General features: G+C 33.8%; 1 pseudogene; it reads right to left on the bottom strand.

The window, feature by feature from the left end:
- Positions 1–10,217: 10,217 nt before the first annotated feature.
- Positions 10,218–19,306, bottom strand: LOC139883451 (calcium/calmodulin-regulated receptor-like kinase 2; annotated as a pseudogene).
- Positions 19,307–20,492: the final 1,186 nt, after the last annotated feature.

The following is a 20,492-nucleotide window of genomic DNA, read 5'->3' as shown; positions in this document are numbered from 1 at the left end:
AGTTAACACCAGATGCTCTAGCAACAGAACTTACTGGTGAAATCATCATAAAGTGGCCAAAGGATGGAGTTACTTGTGCAACTTTTATTACCTGCTTTGCAGCGATTCAGAAGATTGTCATTACAAATTGGATGCAAAACTGCCATGATGGGTCTGTTAATTCTGAACATGGAACGTTCTTATATCGGATTGCTCATAACAAACCTTTTAATCTTGGCACTATCATTTTTTATGTCATTGTTACAACTGCGTCCAAAACTGACCAGCGCTTCTTCCTTTAATCCTGACATCATGACTAGTCCACCACAGGTTCAAAAGATATCTGCAAAATTGTTCAAAGGAAATCAGGTTAATGACTCAAATCGGTTCTTTGATCAAGATGGAGAATCTGCTGAGGATCCACCAACATCTTTCCAACCACAAGATCATACCCCTCCCTACTCAGCCTGACATGGAATGGACACTAGCATATCAGCGTACAGTTCTTGACAGCCAACTTCAGTATTTTCTTGGCATGGAAAGGGAGGCTCGTTTAATGATCTACTCTGTCAAGAAAGAAGTCGACAAACTACCCCTAACCGATGCTGATTTATAGGGGGAGTGTTTCGTTTGAGGGGGAGAAGTTTTTTGGTCTCCGCTTACTTATGGATGCTATTTGAATAACTTTTATTACGTTTTCGTTTGCTATAAATAGTTGACTATGGATGTTTGTTTCTGCCTATTTCACAATTTTCTTCGTATTGCTTGTGTCAACTCTTTGGCTTCTCTAAAAAGAGGGAGAAAAATTTAGTTTCTTTTTAAATTTTTTATGAGAAGGTTTTTGTTTAGTTTTATCAAAAAATACGAAAGGAAAAGATTGTGAATGCATATATATAAGACATTATATAGTTTTGATTATAGTCAGTTATGTTGATACTTTTTTACCAAGGGTTGATATTAATTAAATAAAAAATACTATGACATCTTGATATATATTTGTATAATATATGTTTGTATTAAAAATAATAAAGCAATCATTATATGTTGCAAGGGATAAAAATATCATATAAAGAGCCATTACGGGAACGGTCAAGTTGGAATATTTTGACGGACAAGATAAAATTAAATATCGATGATGTGGTAAAATTAAATGCTGAAGACTTCTTTTCTAAGGCAAGATTCTTATAAAGACTAAAAGGAAATAAGATCAAATAAGTATAAAAGGCAACATAATAGACTTATGTTCCTTGCAGACGATAATCTCTTTCTATATAAAAGAAAGACAATCTCAAACTGTTTTCTCATAGCATAACATGTGTCGGCCACAACTCAATTTTTTTCATTTTTTAAATATCCAGATTTTAAAAGTATTTTTGTCCTTGGCAAAAGTAACCATTTGGTTCTCGTTTCAAACATTTTTGAATTATTTAGTCTTTTTAAAGATAAATCGAATTAAATTGTCCCTCAAACGTTAACTTTTGAACTACTTAGTCCTTCGTCCGTTAGGGTCGTTAAGTTTGGTCGAGGTGTCATTTTTAATCAATCATAACTTGACACGTGTATATAACATGTAAAAAAATTACAGCTAGACTTTCTTATCCCGGTTTTAAATCGAACCGGACCAAAATCGAACCGATTTCGATGTTCGTTTTTGAAACTACGTCTCTCTCATTCTCTTCTTCCTCTCTACAGTCGCCTCCGCCATTTCCTCCATCATTCACTAACGATGCGACCGTGCCGCGACCTCCCGAATTTTAAAGATGTATGTACTCAACCCACCATTATATGCGATTGTGCCTCCCTGTTCCACCACATCCTCCGCCTCCAGCTCAAGAACTGCTCCGACGAGGTCTCTCTCTCCTTGACGGCTCTCAAGTCTCTCTCTTCCCTCCAAAACCTAACATTTCTGAACTGCCCAATTGCTCCCATTCGCTTCCTGTCGGAGCTGTCTCTCTCCCTCACCTCCTTCTCCGTCATAAACACAACTACAGAAAACAGAGCTCCGAGAATCGACATTGACACACCGTCAAATATGTTCATAGCATCAATTAAGAAACTAATTTCTCCATACATGATAAGCAAAGGAGTTGATTTTCATTTAGTGGAATTTTGTTTGATGAAATAATATTAAAAAAATTAATTGACGGATACTTTGAATCTCTGAAAACTGGGCACGAACTTATCTAGAGTATTACTTTTGAAGTGTTGTAGTTTACTAGTGTATGGATTAAGTTTACATGTTTAATCATGTAGTATGTATTATGTCAGGGGGATTTTTAGGACCACGAAACAGGGGAAATTTAAAATTAAGGTGGGTTCCAATTTTTTCTTCTTCTTATGTGTCTGGTCTTAAATAAATCAAAAGGAGAAGAAAAGGAAGCTTTGAAACTGCAAAAAGCTTCTTGAAAAATAATGATCATAAGTGCATGGCAACATCTCACGATTCCGTTTCATTGCATAATTGCATTATATATGTGTCGACATTTACTACCGCAAAAGTTACTCTCATGATCTTTAATGGAGTTTTGATCAAGTAATTATAAAATAGTGAAATTAATCTCAATTCAATGGTTTGTTTTTGTAGGGAACAGAGTAGAAGTCTGGAATTATGAAAGCCGTTCATTATTAGCAGTTTCAAAAAACGAACGGTTTAATTAATGGTTAAGGTTCGATTTAAAACTGGGATAAAAAAGTCTAGCTGTAATTTTTTTACACATCATGTACACGTGTCAAATTATGATTGGTTAAAATTAACACCTCGGCCAAACTTAACGACCCTAACGCACGAGAAACTAAATAGTTCAAAAATTAACATTTTAAAAAATAATTTAATTTCATTTATATTTAAAGAAACTAAATAATTCAAAAATATTTAAAATAAAGATCAAATAGTTACTTTTATGCCTTGCCATTTACACAAAATGAGTGGAACAACACAAGAGCGAGTTGGATTGAGCGTGCGCAAGTGAAGAGATTCTCGAATTTCAAATTAGACATGAAAAAGTTGCTGACATCATGACATGTGGTGTAAGTATTGAATATTGAGTGGATTCTCTGAAGTTAAGTTTTATACATTAGACCATTTTTCTTAAATTTATACTCCTAACAACCTTGTCATTTAGTATCATTAAATGTAGTTTGTGTTAACATAAAAAAGAATCGTAGTTTATGTTAAATTCGGTAATAGCCATTAGCCAAAAACAAAAACGACATCGTTCTTCGACTCGAAGTCTCTAACTGCATTCAGATATATAGTAATTAATATTTTTTATTTTAACTTCATCTTTTATTTAGACTTTCTTGCCATCTCATTTAACGTGTCTGCTCCTTCGTCGCCAAAACCGTAACTATAAATAAAATTAAATTTACTATTTCTTAAAAAGAAAATTTATCGACTTCTTCTTTTAAAAAATTTAAAATAATCGTCAAGTTCAAAATATTCTTTCACGAAATCATCATGATTATAAATTGCTTTGAATTATGAATTACATCTCATAGTCCTCTTGGATATTTAAGTTGCATTTCATAGATTATTAATTTTTCAGAAATTGAAGTTGATATTTGTAAATATTGTTTATCGTTAACACGTACGTCGATTTAAAAAATTACAACAGAACTCACTCGTTCGAACGAAACGTGAGCCACTTAAAGGATCCTCTCGTCACTATCATTCTTCACAAATAACTTACCTGAGAGAAGATATTCGAGAGGGAGTTGACTCCACTCTGACCTCTATTTATTGTCATAAATTTTACAGAGTTGGAAACGAGAGTCGAGAATACTAGCTTCTGGTTCGAGTAAGTTGAGTAGGGTCCTAAAATAGGTTGGGTAGCCTAGGTCTTGTTTTAATAGGAGTTTAGCGAGTTATTGAAATTAATTTAGCGTGTGGCTTGTGCACAAGCTCCTAGGTAATTCAAGAGGAAATCTCCATTGTAAGAAACTGCTACTTGGCGAAACCATCTGATGACTTATGTGTTCGTTAACACACCAAACGACGATATAAATAAAAGACGCGACTAAATATCAAATAAGGGATTAAATATCAAATCACAACTGACTCTACTAATTGAGTGACGAGTAAGGCAAAGACACTACTGTATATATAGGATGGGAGGGGGGAACTAAATATCAAATAAGGGATTAAATATCAAATCACAACTGACTCTGCTAATTGAGTGACGAGCAAGGCAAAGACACTACTATAAATAGAGGATCCTCTCGTCACTATCATTCTTGCACAAACAACTTACCTGAGAGAGGATATTCGAGAGGGAGTTGGACTCCACTCTGATCTCTGTTTGTTGTCATAGGTTTTACAGGGTTGGGAACGAGAGTCGAGAATACTAGCTTCTAGTTCGGCTAAGTTGAGTAGGGTCCTAAAATATGTTGCGTAGCCTAGGTCTTGTTTTAATAGGAGATAGCGAGTTATTGGAATTAATTTAGCGTGTGGCCTATGCACAAGCTCCTAGGTAATTCAAGAGGAAATCTCCCACCATTGTAAGAAACTGCTACTTGGCGAAATCGTCTGATGACTTAGGTATTCGTTAACACACCGAACGGCGATATAAATAAAAGACGCAAAGGGTTTGCATTGAAATCATGGTGTAAATCTCTTGTTATTCGTTAAGTTGTTTAGTCTATATTGTGCCAACTTAACCACAACGTTTATATGCTCCAACAGTTTGATCTATTTAAGTCTCTAAACCTCACTACCAGTCTTAAAGAGACTTATTACTTATACATCAGTTTATCAAATCAGTTAAACTCCAAAATAGTTATAAGTAATTCAATCTCAATGTCTCAAAGCAAAACCTTACGTATCTCAAAGAGACGTCTAAGACAAAGAGTTTATTGCACCATCAACTCATCATATCTCTAGATCACCTGATCTATAGATACACATATTGCAAGTTGTTGCTGACGTATCTAGTTTGGTATCAACTCAACTGAATAAGATCTGAAGACACTGGTTCAATATCAACTCAACAGAACTAGTCCATCATTGTTCAATGCTAAGTCTCGGTTTCCATCGTCATCTAGAGGAGAGACTTAAACAACATTAGTTTCCCATACTAAGGTGCATCAGCAGATCGTAGACTAACGTTGTAAGTTTTGGTTCAGTTCCCATTGAACTATCTCTTTATAGTTTACTTCACTTACTTTATCTTTAGCTTGTTAACTGATTTGTTAGTATCAGTCCAGTTATAACTGACCAAATACTTGTTCATTATCTTTCATAGTTTATTGTACTCTGAATGAATTCATTAGATCATAAGTTATAAACTGTGTTAGTTCATAACGTACTACTTTATTACAGTCATTGTGCCTAGGATTATCTTTAGATTAAAAACTGTAATCTGTTTAGTTAGTACTGGTTGATTATACGATGCTGTTTTGTATCTCACTTAAGAATGTGTTGCTAGATCTGTATTTAGTGTAATCTTAAGTAGATCTATTTATAAATTTAATTAATCACTTTGTTAAAAAGAAAATTATATTTAAGTGATTATTGGTATATATCTCTAGTTGTATCTCGTTGAGTTGTCACATTAGGTGACTTAGTCCTAAAGAGTTAGGGCTATTAAATTTCAACGCGTATGAAAATGGCACTGCAAATTCAAACCAAGCCACACAAAGAAAGGAAGGTTAAAAAAAATCATCTCTATGAAGAAAGTGACGCAACAAGTGTTGCACATGAATGCGATCGCAAAACATAAGTAAAGTATACTCTTCCTCAAGGCCATACGAAGGAAAAAGATAAGTTAGACATATGTCGTATTTGCCTCTTTGAGTTAGATAATAAACAATTATGACCAAGCAACCACATGAACAAACGAATACGCTGAGGGCCATTCCATTTCCAAATACGTTTCCACAAAGAATTTGTAGTACCCTCAAAATCTAATAGAAGAGAATAGGCCAAAGAGACTGAGAAGGAACCATCAGAAGATTGACGCCAATAATGAACATCTGCTTCAAGATCATCCTTCAGAATGCAGCTAAAAGAGATAACCTCCACCAACTCTAGGGCTAAAACATTAGGAAGAAAGGCCAAGTCCCAAGTGCTAGTATTTGAGACCATATCCCTAACTTTCGAATGCTTAACTTCCATTAGGACATCTATGGAAAAAAATTATGCAATAGGTGCATCATCGATCCAACAAACAAACCAAAAGGGCAAAGAAGCACCATTCCCTACAGACTAACCAAATTGTAGCCTCACAAAAGGCCACAACCTTCAGATACCTTTCCATAAGGAGGTTCCTTGACCTGCATTAAGATTATATGGAAGCGGATAAAAATAAAGATCATATTTACCTTCAAGGATTTTAACCAAGAGACATGAGGGTTCTTGAATAATTTTCAAAAAAAGTTTATAAATTAAAACATCATTGAACAAAACAAAGATTTTTAATCCCCAATCCACCCAAATGCTTAGGTTTGAAAGCTTTGTTCCAATTAAGAAAATGAACATTCTTGTTTTTATCTGTATCACCCCATATGATCAGCTGACAAAGGAGCTCGATCTCATCAAAAATATACCGAGGAATAATGCAAGACTACAAGGCATATGTTGGGATGGCCATCAAAACTGAGTTAACCAAAGTTATACGGCCTACTAGAGAGAGAGACTTAGCCATCTAAGTGCTGAGGCATTTCTTCATTTTATCCAGAAGATATGAAAAGTAATGTCTACGACTCTTCCGATAGAGAATAGGGACCCCCAAATTTAATCCCATATTTCAGTTAGCTTGAAATCGGAAAGATTGCGGATATCATGACTGTTTTTAGAGACACAAAAAGAAGTCTAGGACATATTAAATGTCCATTAAAAATAAGACTAGTACTTCGGCGTGCCATGAATTAAGGAGGACCTGAATCAAGTCATCAGGAAAACTTGCATCAAAAAGAGTATCAACAATGAAATCCCAACGAAGACGAACATAAGCTTTTTCCTAGTCGACTTTAATCATCATCCATCCTGTCTTCCCTTGTTTTCTTCTCATAGAATGAACAACCTCTTGCACAATGACAATGTTATCTATGATTTGTCTACACGGAACAAAGCTCGATTGTGTCTTACTAATAAGTTTGTCTAAAACAAGCTTGATTCAGTTCATGGTAACTTTCATAAGCACTTTAAAGAACACCGAGAGTAAGCTGATCAAAAGAAAGTCGACAATTATAACGGGATTCTCTCGCTTAGGGATGAGGGTGATGATAGCCCGACAAATATTAGGATCAAAATCACATCCATTAAGACTTAAATCCACAAAATGAATGAGAGAAGACTTGACATGATCCCAATAGTATTGAAAAAATCTAGCACACATACCATCAATACCTGAAGTTTTGAGAGGGTTCATACTAAACAAGGGATCTTTAATCTCGACTTTAGAAACAACTTCGCTGAGAGAATATCGATTGAGAGTGTCTAGCGAAGGGAAGATACCTTTGATAGTGTAAGGAGAAGTTGTATCTATATCTTAAGTATAGAGAGATTTATAAAAGTACATGATTTGACCTTCCAGAACTACTGTCCTGAACACCACTACCTAGAAAATATTTGCAAATGATCGATCCTCATTTTCCTTTTACGGATTTTGAATCAGGCATGGAAATATGAGGTGTTGCAGTCACCGAATGAGATCTATTCAGCATGCAATTTTTGCTTCATAAATAACTCCTCCTGGTTGAGAACTGTTTCATTTTCAAGATTTAGGTCACTTTCCAAGCTAACTAGGAAAGACAAATATTTTTCGAGCAAGACTAAGTTCAATACCTTTCAACGGCGCTAAGAGAACTTTATTTCTTTGAAAATATTACCAAAAACCTCCTTATTCCAAACTATAACCTTTTGAGCAAACTTCATCATAGCACAAAAAATTTCAGGAGTGTTATCCCATGTTGCTTTTACAAACTCTCGAAAACCAGCATGAAGAAGCCAAGGTGCTAAAAGACGGAATGGGGCTGGACCATCGTGAGACCTATGATTGTTAAGAGATAGAAGTAAAGGACGATGATCAGATAATACCCAAGCAAGATGATGGACAAAGGCATCTTTGAACAAAAAGTGGCAATCAAGATTATAAAGAGCACTATCAATGCATTCCCTGACATTTTCTAGTTACAAGTCCAAGAGGGACCTTGAAAACCAAAATCACTTAAATGACATTGGTTGATACAATGCTGAAAAAATTTGCAGGAGCGACGTCCCCAGTCCGAACCTCCAATTTTTTCATGAGAGAATAAGAAAACATTAAAGTGCCCAATAAGACACCATGGCAAATTAATAGATGAAGAAAAATAAATAACCTCATCCCAAAAAAATTACGCAAAGTTGGATGCTTAAGCAATCTTTCATAAGAACCCATATACCACCAGAAAGATTGTTCGTACCAACATGAAAGGACGTTGGCAGCCCCAAACGTTGCACAACCTTATTTGCTGAAAAACTACTAATGCGAGGCCCCACCAAAATAAGAATAGAGATAGAGTGTTACATCAACATATCTTTTAAGAAGCATACTACTGTAGAAGATTTAGTTCCCTGACAATTCCAAGCATAAATTCGTAAAAAATAAATTTGAATAAAGGATAGGACGACACCTGTCGATTCTTCACTGGAGACTTAGTCTTAATCACCACATTGACATTTTCAAAATTCAGAGCAATATCATTTTTCAACAGTTGAGCAGATGTAAAATTCAAATTTTGGGTTTGTTTTACCTTCTTCTTTTTTAAACATGCCATCAACACTTTTACTATTAATTAGCACCTTGTCCCTAATTTTCAAAGGTTTGTGCATAACTCTATCACGATTAGAACCATGTTAAAAAATTTAGGCACATCTTTAGGTCGTAACATGAGACTATAACATGGGAAGAATTATCGAGGATATTGGAGACATGATTTACATCAGGGGGAGTAGCGGTGACAACAGGAGCACTAATCAGAGAAGAAGCATAAAAAATATTAGGATTCACATTTTCCGGATCAGGAGCAACTGAAGCTTCCATAGCTATCTCACTATTCTGCATAGTAATGTTCTCAATGGATAAACCACCAACGACTGAAGATGTCTTGTCTTTGTTAGTAACACCATCATCGCCAAGCTACCTGATTCATATTCCTAAGTATTTTGCTTAGCTCTTGTCTTAGTATAATTATGGAATACCTTATGATTGCCATCATCCAATGTAAGAGGAGGGTTATCCATAGTATCACCTTCAAAATTTTATAAAACTGCATATCGAGAGTAATCTTTCTTAGATGTTTTTCTATTAAAAGAAAGCAAGTTGGCATTCTTAATATAACAACTCATGTTGACATCTTTTGAAGTTGTAGCACCATTGGGATTTGTCATGTTAGAATTTTTTTGAACCGGTTTTCTACCTTTTCTTTGAACCATCATCCAAGGACCAATATTTGTTTTCAGCCGATTGAGAGCTTTCCTTTTGAAGAGGCACATTGGCCATGTTATCTACCTCTTTAAACTTCTCTGTGTTGGCTGGGCTAACTTGTCAATTGTCAATAGAGTGACCAACATGTCCACAATAAAACCAAATAATTGGTAAACCTTCATACTTAATTTTTTGGACTTTCCTCTTGAGATAAAAGTAAGAAAGCAGTGGCTTTGACAATTCTATTTCAACAACAATGCAGGCAAACTTGCCACGGTCTAACTGAGAAGTATTGTAATCAATCTTGACGAGTCTACCCACTTTATTTCTAATAGCATGAAGCACATGTTTATGATAAATATCTATTGGCATACTTGGGAAGCGCAACAAAGCGAGTACAATGACAACTTTATCATTATTAAAATCTTTATTCCAGGGTTGAACAATATGGTAACGACCAAGTATCATCCACTGACCGCCCACGAGAGCATTCATATAGTTATCAAGTTGTTCGAAGTGAACGAGAAAATAATTCTTCTCCAAATCCACCACCTTGTATGCACCTTTAGAATTCAATGTTTTCTCTATTTTGTCACAGAAAGAGAGGTAGCTAATGCCTCTGCCCATTAATTTTGCCATAAGGTTTATCAATCTTAGTTTTAAATTCTTAAGAAAACCAATATCACCATTTTCATTGTCTTCAATGTCTTCATCAGATTCATCGTCATCAGTGTCAAATTTCATCCCAAACATTGCACAATCAGACCCATGGACATGACCCACGTTGACAATAATATTAACAATATTAGCATTACCCGTTATCAGATTGTCTCTTTAGGAAATAGGAGTTTCAATAGGCGGAGGGCCCTCATAGATTAGCATGTCATCAACAATCTCAACACACACATTTTTCTTTTGGCAGTCGTCCAGCGGCGATGTGGGCGGAAGCTTCAGGAGATTGTTGGATGCACTCACAGCTAGAGTTTCACTCATGACTATACATGGCGACAAAGGATCAATCGGAGAAGGGATCTAAGAAAGCTGAAATAAAATTGCAAACAAGAACCAAATAATCACACCGATGGGATCGAATTAGAGCAGAATTGGTCGTGGGAGTTTCTCTCTCATCAATTATCTCTCTAATGGTGTAATTAATGAGCTTATTAATACGTATATAGTTAAGGTGGTATTCCAAACTTAAAATTAAAAAAAAATAATAATAATAGGTCATTCCAAACTTACTCATTTTTTTGAAGATTTTACGGCATTACGACCATGGTTAATATTATTAACTCAGCATGATATATTTAGGAGATGAATACATAATTTATGTTTTGAAGTTTCTGAGTGGAAAATGAATTCGACAGAGACAAAATAAAAAATATATATACTAGCATTTATTTTCGTGCGATGTACGTACTCCAACAAATATAAACATATTTTTATTTTAAAATCACCTGCATTATGTCTCACCTATCTTTCGGCGAACAAATGTTTGGTCCATGTTTTGGAGAGCTATATAATGGAGGTTATAATTTATTTATTTTATTTTACATATTCCCAGCGAGATTCGAACCTTCAAACTCAAGGAGGGAGGTGGATGCCTTAACCATTTGACCAAGTCGCGGTTGGCATAATTTATTGTGTTGATATATACAATATGTTATATATTTCCTAAAGACTTCATACTTTATATATGTTATTATGGGAATTTAAAATGAAAATACTTCAAATCATGGACTCCGACAAATATAAACATATTTTCATTTTGAAATATCTTATATTATATGTATGTTTGTAATATTCCGTGTATCATTCAACAATCAAATATTTACTTGATATTTTTGCAGGTTTATATATTGTAGGTTAAGAGCAAAAATATGTATGGTTTTATTCTTTCCTACGTTAAGAGCAAAAATAAACAAGACGTATAAAATAGTTCCTTCCTTTTTTTCTTTTTGCATTTGAAAAAATAAAATAAAAAATCAAGTACAAAATATGTCCAACCATCGAGTAATATTCTAATTAGTCGAGTCAATTCCTTTGATGTAGCCATCCTACTCATATCGACTTGTGGAACACCAATTCGGTTCACATCTCTTAACAGGTCTCTTCCACCGAAAGACATTGTATATTCTCTAGCAAGTCTTCGCATTTGTTTAATTGTCAAAATAGCTTGTGTAACTTCTCTAGTTGAATGCCGTTTCCTAGGTATTTTGTGCAAGCATTTATGAGCACTGTTTGATAAGTGCCTTACTTCTTTAGTGCTACATTTTCCAACCAGTTTCTTCTCCAGGATCTCATCAATGCCATCTGAACTCATCTCAGCCTTAAAAATAAAAAAATAAAAACTAATTTCAGAAAATCATACACTTCAAGCAATTTGTAATGTAAGGCAAGACGATATCTATATATACTCACAAGATTAACATATTTCATCAAGTTTTTGGTGTGGATGGATGATTGTGATTGGTTCAAACATGACAATGCCAAAGCTATAAACATTGCTCTTCATTGTGAACTTGTTTGTGGTTATGTATTTTGGGTATAATGGCCTATGTGGCCATATGTACCTTTCAGCCTAAAACTTCTACCATCATAAACATCTTCTTTCGACAACCCAAAATTAGCTTCCTTTTTGTTTTCTTAGTTTTTCTTTTCTTTTTATAATTATAGAAAAACAAAAAAATAAATAAAAAATTTTATGTATTCATTTGACTAAAGTAAATATCTGAATCGGAAAATCACCTTGGCCCTCATGGAGTGATCCAACAATATATTTTCAACTTTCAAGTCACGATGTATGATTGGTGGTACAACCTGTTTTAAGAATAGTCAGATTGAGGAGATATTATATCATTTAAGAAGGAAATGTAGAATTAACTTAGGAAGTATACCCCTTCATGAAGATATTCAATTCCATGAGAAATATCAAGAGCAATCTGAAGCCTTTCATCCCACTTTAAAGCTTTTTTTTCACCTGCATAAACAACAATAATCTATGATAATCTCATGGTTAAATACGTGGAATGGCTTTCATTAGTTCTTTAAACACTCCTCCAGAAACAGAATTCCGAATACAGTGAAGGGAAAAGGTGCATTCTGAGCTTACCATAAAGAATGTTCGCCAAGCTTCCATTACTCATAAACTAACATGTAATTTCCTTTAACTACACAATATCCAATTAAATTCACAAGATTTCTATGATGCAGCCTTCCAAGCTGAGATACCTGACAAATGACCAGGATACTATATAATTAATATCGTATGCCAAAACTCCCAAAAGAAAATCCAAATCATATTTTTGTTAACTAGATATAATTGTAGATAGAAATCGCCATAATGCTACTATTTTTTGGCCACTCTTTCAATGTAAGATTAACGAGAGTTACTCATAAAAAAAAATCTTTTAAAGAAGAATTAGTATAGAGAAATAATGGATTGGTTTTTCTAGAGTTTATTGTTATACGTTTTGAACTCAAGTTAACTAAAACTCCTATAAAGTGAATTGAAATTCTAAACATGGAATTTATTTCTCTTTTATGTGGTAAATCAAATTGTAAGGAAATCCAAAAAAACAGCATGTCATCAAAAATCTTCAGGATGCAGTAGTAGCTTACCTCAGTTTGAAACTCTCTCACCCCTACTTTAAATCAGCTGCAAGAACCTTTACAACAACCACTTCTCAGGGGTTTGTATATTAGGCTAATGGCAAGACCATATTCAAACTAATTGAAGAAAGTCATTGAAATAAATCGGAATTTTGATAGATCATTTCCATGGCTGGGACATAATAAAATAGAATAACAAATAAGGAAACCTTTACAAAGTTGAATATTATCAAAATCAAATCCGAAATATAATCTTAGGACTTAGATAACTTACTCTGAAAATGAAAATGATGGCGTATGTGGTGTAAGGCTGTGTGTTTCGTATGTCCCAATCTGTAAGAGAACTTTCCTGCGAACCACCATTTCGAGCATCTCATAAAATGTGCCAAAAAGTTTGTGTTCACTGGTGTTGTTAATTATTGGTTCTTTAGTAAAAACATCAAGACCGAGAAAAAAATTATGAGTAGCGTTTACCATTTAGTGGACATTAAGATTATTTCGGCAATAATATAGAGATTTTCCAAAATTGACAGTCAACGAAGAACTCGCAAATTCTCAAAAGAACAGAAAATAATAAAATCATATCCAGACATTCATTTGTTAGAGAAAAGAATATCAAAAACAATGATTAGCAAAGGTGTAAATGATAATATCCTCAGTATGGCAACAGACCAGTCATGAGGCTTTAGGTTTTCATATCCACTTTTGTTAGTTCATTTTTTAGATACAATTCATCAAGAAAAGGCGATAGATTGGTGAAAAATATTAGCGCAAATCGCTCACGTTCTTTCCTTCCATAGACATTTTCACATCCCTCACATTGGCATCCAGTTGAGCACCCAACATTAGCCTTTCAAACATAAAACAATGCATTAGCCAGTGAGGTTAAAATTGAGAGATGGATAAGTTCTTAAGAATGTTTGTTATAAATTACGGTTAAGTACTTATTGATAGCATTCATAGTATTTTTTGAGGCACTTTAACTTCTTACAATTGTACCCTCTTTGGTATCTTGTTGAGGAAGGAGTATAAATCTAATGTTGATCATTCCCTTTTACTTCTAATGTTTACATCAATATCCATGTTTATACAAACAAATATTACACAAAAGTGCCTTACTATAACACCACTTAATAGACTAATTATTATATCTGGTATACCTAACATACATATTGCTTTGCAATAACAAATGCTACAGAGGCCAACTATAGGAAACAAAAACCATATGTAATTTTATTTTTAGCTACTTTCATATAATCAGAGCTAGCCCGAAACCAATAGAACATAAATATGGGACACCCATTAGCTATCCTCATGAAATTTTGCATGTTGTCTCCAGCCATCAAGTCCTTGAATGCAAGAGACTACGAAATAACTAATACAGGGTTATCCACCAATGCTACCAGGCTAAGGGATCAAGTTAACAAAATCCACTATGCTGCTTGTAATGAAACCATAACAAAACTCCATCACGCAAAATTGGTTGCAAAGCTCAATTTTTTATCTAATAAAAAATACGTTGAAATTTACCTCTCATTGATCTTACTTCGTCGACGCTACTCCGTCTCAGAATGCAGTACAGATTCGACCTGTGTTCACTGCTCTTACCTTTCAATTCTTCATTTTTGAATAAAAAAATTTAATTAAATCAATAAAGTGATTAAATTAAACCTAAAAATCGAGAATACTAACTGTATAAATAGAAATGAAATGAAAAACAAACCTCTGAATGAGGAAGAAGAGGAGTTGTTCCTCACAACGACCTAATTCAATCAAAGTATAAAGTCAAGACGTACTTTATAAATAAATCCTTCCAAATTACCGCCCACCACCACAGTCGTTCATCATCCTGCAGTCGCCCGTAAAATAGGCGTCAAAAAAAATTACAGGAGAGAGCTTTCAGATTTTCTGAAATTTAATGATGTTTGGTGGGGATCGTCGTTGGGAGGAGATCGTGTGGGAGAAGATTGGTTATTCGAAGGAGAGAGCTTTCCGATTTTGTGAAATTCATTGGAGAAGGAAGTAAAAGAAAAACGTTGCGTTTTGAGGATGTTGGTCAAATGGAAAGTAAAAAATAAAATTAAAAGCGTGAAACAGGACCAGTTGCAAGAGCAGAGAGTGAACAACACGCATAGTGTATTCAAAGGAGTTGACGGACACTCGCAAGTTATTTTTAAAAAAAGGAGAAATTCTATATGTCTTTTTAAGAAATTGTTAATAAATATATAATAGCATGAATTAAACATTCCTAAACTCGTATTCTAATTAAGCTAACCATTTGATACATCTAAACCTTCTTAGAACAACTTGATTTAAATTGAATAAAACCTAACTGACTCATTAATCGAAATTTTAAATAAGGAACGCAAAAAAATATATTTGTTCCGATTTATTAGTTCTGAGGCATGTTTATCTAGAGGTTGCTCTTCGCTTATCCCTAGTTTGAAATACCATTCCCTCCATCTCAGAATACATGATGTTTTGGTTATTATAGCATGTTATATATAGGTAGATATAATGAGTCAAAGAAAATATTCTTAAGTTATACATGATGTTTTGCTTAATTTAGAAAACCTTAAGCAATTTTTTTGACAAAAATATCCTCATTACATAATGTTAATTACATCATTCCACATTAATAAAAACATTATGTATGTTGAGGAGGGGTAGTAATTCGCAATCAAGAAAATGCCAAGTAACTTTTTATTGTACGCAAGAAAATGATTTATTGTAGAAATTAATGAGGGCGTGATTGGGGGAATTAATGCTCAGCAAAGGGATGTAATTGACATACACTTGAGCCTGTCTTCCAATCGATTTGAATTTGAAAAACTTGCACGCACGTGTATTTTGTGATAATCTATTCCGCCCGGTCTTGTTAGTCCAACTTCTCTTTGTTAAGCGTATGGGCTTCATTAGTTCTGAACCTTCTAGCTGTATTGATGGGCTTTTAGTTTCTTTCGAATCCCTTAGATATATTGATGGACTTTATTTAATTGATTGTCCTTGATACTTTATTTTATATCATATTTTTGAAAATATTCTTTTGATTTTATTAAAAGGTAAAATACTACTTCCAAGATTTGTAAAACGTAGAAGATGCACAACATGATTTAGGCACTAATAAAGAAATAAGAAAGATTTATTGGTGTGAAAGGTAATTAATTAACTATTTTATAAGAAAATAAAAACATGTGAAAGTGAGAACTTACTTCCTCTTACCTAAGCCTTAAAATAAAGAAGAGGAATCCACTGACTCAAGAAGTTAATGTGTCATTTTGACTCCTCATCTTAACCGTCAATTTAAATAGATCAACGGTTGTGATTAAAAAACCACTAAAATTATGCATAGTTAACTTTCCGCTCGAAATTTTTTTTTCTCTTACCCTACTCACGTTTATCTCTCTCGTTTGTGATTTCTTCTTACACTCTTTGCTCTCCGTCGAATTTAGTTCATATCCAAATTAATCTGATTTTTTTTTTATTATTATTGTATTTACAAGTCAATTAAACTTGAAAAATCTAATAATTGTGAGATCCACAAAACACTCACCACATAACTGAAAATGAAAAGATGATGTTATTTCAATCAGAATTGAGAGAAAGACAGGAAGAACACAAAATAAATGAAAAATTTGGGATTAAAACGGATTAATCATTATTAGTTTTTTCTTGTAAGGAAAATCTCGAAAAATGATTGCGGATCACGTTCGTCAAGAGAGATGTGGGAGACATACAGTTTAATCATGGAATGAGAGACAAAGATGAAGGAATGTGTGGTTTTAGTGAGTTTTTAAGGGTGTTCTTGTCCATCTGTAATTATCACAATCGTTGACATTATGATATATTTCGTGTATTCATGACATTTCATAAAGACTCGTAGGAAAAAATTAACTATCGAAATTATTACAATATTATTAAATGTTATAGTTGATGAAGATCGAGTGAGTCATCCGAACCATAGTTTCATTATGACAGACATGGTAATGACCATTTTCTAATAAACAATTATCTTAAGTACTTTCTTAATGCTAAACTACTATTTTAAATGGGGAATTATATGACTTGTTTTGTAAATTTAGTTATAATTGTTATATGAGAAACTACAATGTTTACAATGCGATATTTTACATGCTTATTCTAGAGAATCGATGTGTTTAGAAACTTCATATAGATTCACCTTTATTGTGGAATAATGACTAGATTTTGGAATGATTACTTTTAAAAATTTGAAGTTGGATTTTTCTTGTATAGGCATAAGATGCGGTCATATATCGAATTTTTACAATCACTTCTATCAATGAGATTAGAGTGACCGATTTTGTAACAAGGATCGCCCATGATGAGGGTGGCGATTATGCATAAGTGATACCCAAAGCCCAAAAGATGTGGTGTTATATAGTTACTTATACCTAGTGATGATCTAGAGAACAGTGCCATAATTTATAGTACATGTGGGCCGGCCCAACCACTTTTAATGCCGTAGGCGAAAAACAAAATGAAATCTTATCGATTTTTTTATGTGGTCCTTCAACTCCTTTTTCATCCGGATTTGGGATCGACATCGGCAAAGTTAAAAAATGGAAACTTATTAATTAATTATATTAAACCAAAATAAGAATCTCTTTGTATATAAAAGAGATACTATTTGTAACGACTCGATTTTTTCGACTTTGATAATCATGCAAATGATAATGACGTGTAGTTGACTTTTCGAGTAGTTAATAGTCACTTCACATTTCACCCGTTTCTTTTCGATCGAATTCGAATCGATTTCCATAATTATTTTTATTTTCAATTTCGATTGGTTCGAAACAAGTAGGGTATTGATTCGATTTTACGAATTTCCTAGTGCTACGCGATTTTAGGAGTATCGATTTATCATAACAAGTAAACAATTAAGTCGATAACAAGATTAGACGTTCTTTACTTTTACGTCAAGTTACGTTTTAATTATATCGATTAGATACGATTTCAGACAAACGGATTAAGTAGCAAATATACATTACTAAGAAATCTTTACACTAAAATTATTACAAGGAAGTTTGTGACAAGTCCTATTACACAACTTTGATCACTCAAAGATACAATAGCCATACTACAACCTTACAAGTGATTTAAAAAACATTAAGAACCTACAAGCTACTACCTTAATCCTACTATGAATACTACTTACAATTTCACAATCATATCTATACAGAATCTTCTCTAAAACAGCCATTTCTCTGCAAGAAAATGTCTTCCATGGCAGCCCTCTTTTGACCTTACAACACAAGACAACAAACAACAAGTCAAGCCAAATTTTCTACACAAGACAAGCTAAGCCTACAAAATTAGAAATCTGTAATGCACAAATTCAACAGTCCTATCAGCCATACCTCTTAATTCAACCGGCAGCAAAATCACACCAACCCAACACTATTGACAAAACATAACCAAGCCAAGAATTTGCCAAGATTTTCCAAAACATACAGTTGATTTTTCTTCACCTAACAGTAGCCTATCTAATCAAATTCTAGCTATCTAACAGCTTATAAACCACCACAGATTCATTATTACAACAGGCATTGAACCAAATAAAAGAAACAGACAGAAATAGAAAGCCATTCGGCCAAAAACATAGAACACCAAAATAAAATTTTTCTAGGAATTCAAAACTCACCTTTATCGTGGCCACCATCGTTTACTGACCACCACCGTGATCGCCGCAGAGCCAGCAATCGCCGGGAACCAACTGAGTCATCACCGAGTTCATACTGAGTCACGGACCGAGTCGTCGTTTCCAGCCGAATTGGACCTCAATTCGACGTCTCCAAGACACCTACGACGTCTACAATCACAAAACAACTGAATTCAAAGCAAATCGGAAATCTCAAAAATTTCAAAGACAAAATTGCACGAGCTACTCTATGGAGGATGTACACGAATACACGACTTCAACGACTATGAGTTTTATTATGATTTCATTACAGTATGTTACACGTATATACTTGATGAATGCTTTAAAACACTATGCCATACATATTATACATGCATGATTTATGATTTTACGATTTCCAAAATATGGCATAATTATTTTAAAAACTATATAACCGTAGATGGCCTGGAGACCTTCAAAATATAAACTCAAATTTTAATCATGTTGACATTTACAATTAATATTCAGTTATTCATGCATTATATATATAATTATAAAATAAATATATATATAAATTATATAAGAACCCCCAATTACTCATGATTTTATATTCAGTAGTACCAGGTCCAACCACATGACCCTTTAGTTTAGGTCTGCGCAGATGGTACGCCATCATTAGATATTGGCCTCATGTCTAATATAGTTATTGGTATGTGTTCAAGTACCCCATGGTAGGCAAGAGATACTATGGTAGTCTGGTCACTATAGTAGTATCTCCCCATAATTTTCACAGATACGAGTTCATAAATAAATATACTGATATACAAGCATAATTATACAACACGTAATATATTCAGCATGTTTACACAGCACGTAAAATATATATTTTCATAAAATATATATTCCAGCATAAATTCCATGATTTCAATTTGATTCTACAAATATCAGTCATGTAATCCCTTCCAAGTTTTGTTCAAGTATAATGTCTTTATAATAACTCTCACTAAGCGAAAGCGTACGTTTCCCCAAAAACATATTTATAATTTCTCCAGGTTAGGTAAACAGGATAAGCTCGGGCTACAAGGCATAAGTAGGATCCACTTCCGCATATCAAGTCAAGTCCACGTCATGTATAGGTACCAACGGGGCACCGATCTTGATCCTCGCAAGTAGGGTCGGGAGCGGGCGTCTCACCATTCTAAAGCTGTTTAATTCTGAACCGATTAATTATTAATTATATGCACTCGCGTTTCTCGCTGCTCACGCATTTTTTGCATGTAAATTCATTATGTTGATGCAATTCTTTCTTCTTCCTTCTTTTTTAGTTTTTGGAAATCCCGCTCGATTTCAATCAATTGCTCCATTGTTTCGTCTTCTTGTAAACTTGTATATAATTGTTATTTGAGAAACTACAATGTTTACAATGTGATATTTTACATGTTTATTCTAGAAAATCGATATGTTTAGAAACTTCATTTAGATTTACCTGTAGAATAATAACTAGATTTTAGAATGATTACTTTAAAAATTTGAAGTTGGATTTGTTTTTATAGGCGTAAGATGCGGTCATATATCGAATTTTTACAATCACTTCTATCAATGAGATTAGAGTGACTGATTTTGTAACAAGGATAGCCCACGATGAGGGCGGCGATTATGCATAAGTGATATTCGAAGTCAAAAGATGTGGTGTTATATAGTTACTTATACTTAGTGATGATCTAGAGAACAGTGTCATAATTTATAGTACATGCGGGGCCGGCCAACCACTTTTAATGCTCTAGGCGAAAAACAAAGTGAAATCTTATCGATTTTTTATGTGGTCCATCAACTCCTTTTTCATCCGGATTTGGGACCGA

Source organism: Rutidosis leptorrhynchoides, unplaced genomic scaffold (assembly GCF_046630445.1).
Source record: "Rutidosis leptorrhynchoides isolate AG116_Rl617_1_P2 unplaced genomic scaffold, CSIRO_AGI_Rlap_v1 contig402, whole genome shotgun sequence".
NCBI classification, from domain to species: domain Eukaryota; kingdom Viridiplantae; phylum Streptophyta; class Magnoliopsida; order Asterales; family Asteraceae; genus Rutidosis; species Rutidosis leptorrhynchoides.
This window is presented reverse-complemented; position numbering and strand designations above follow the sequence as displayed.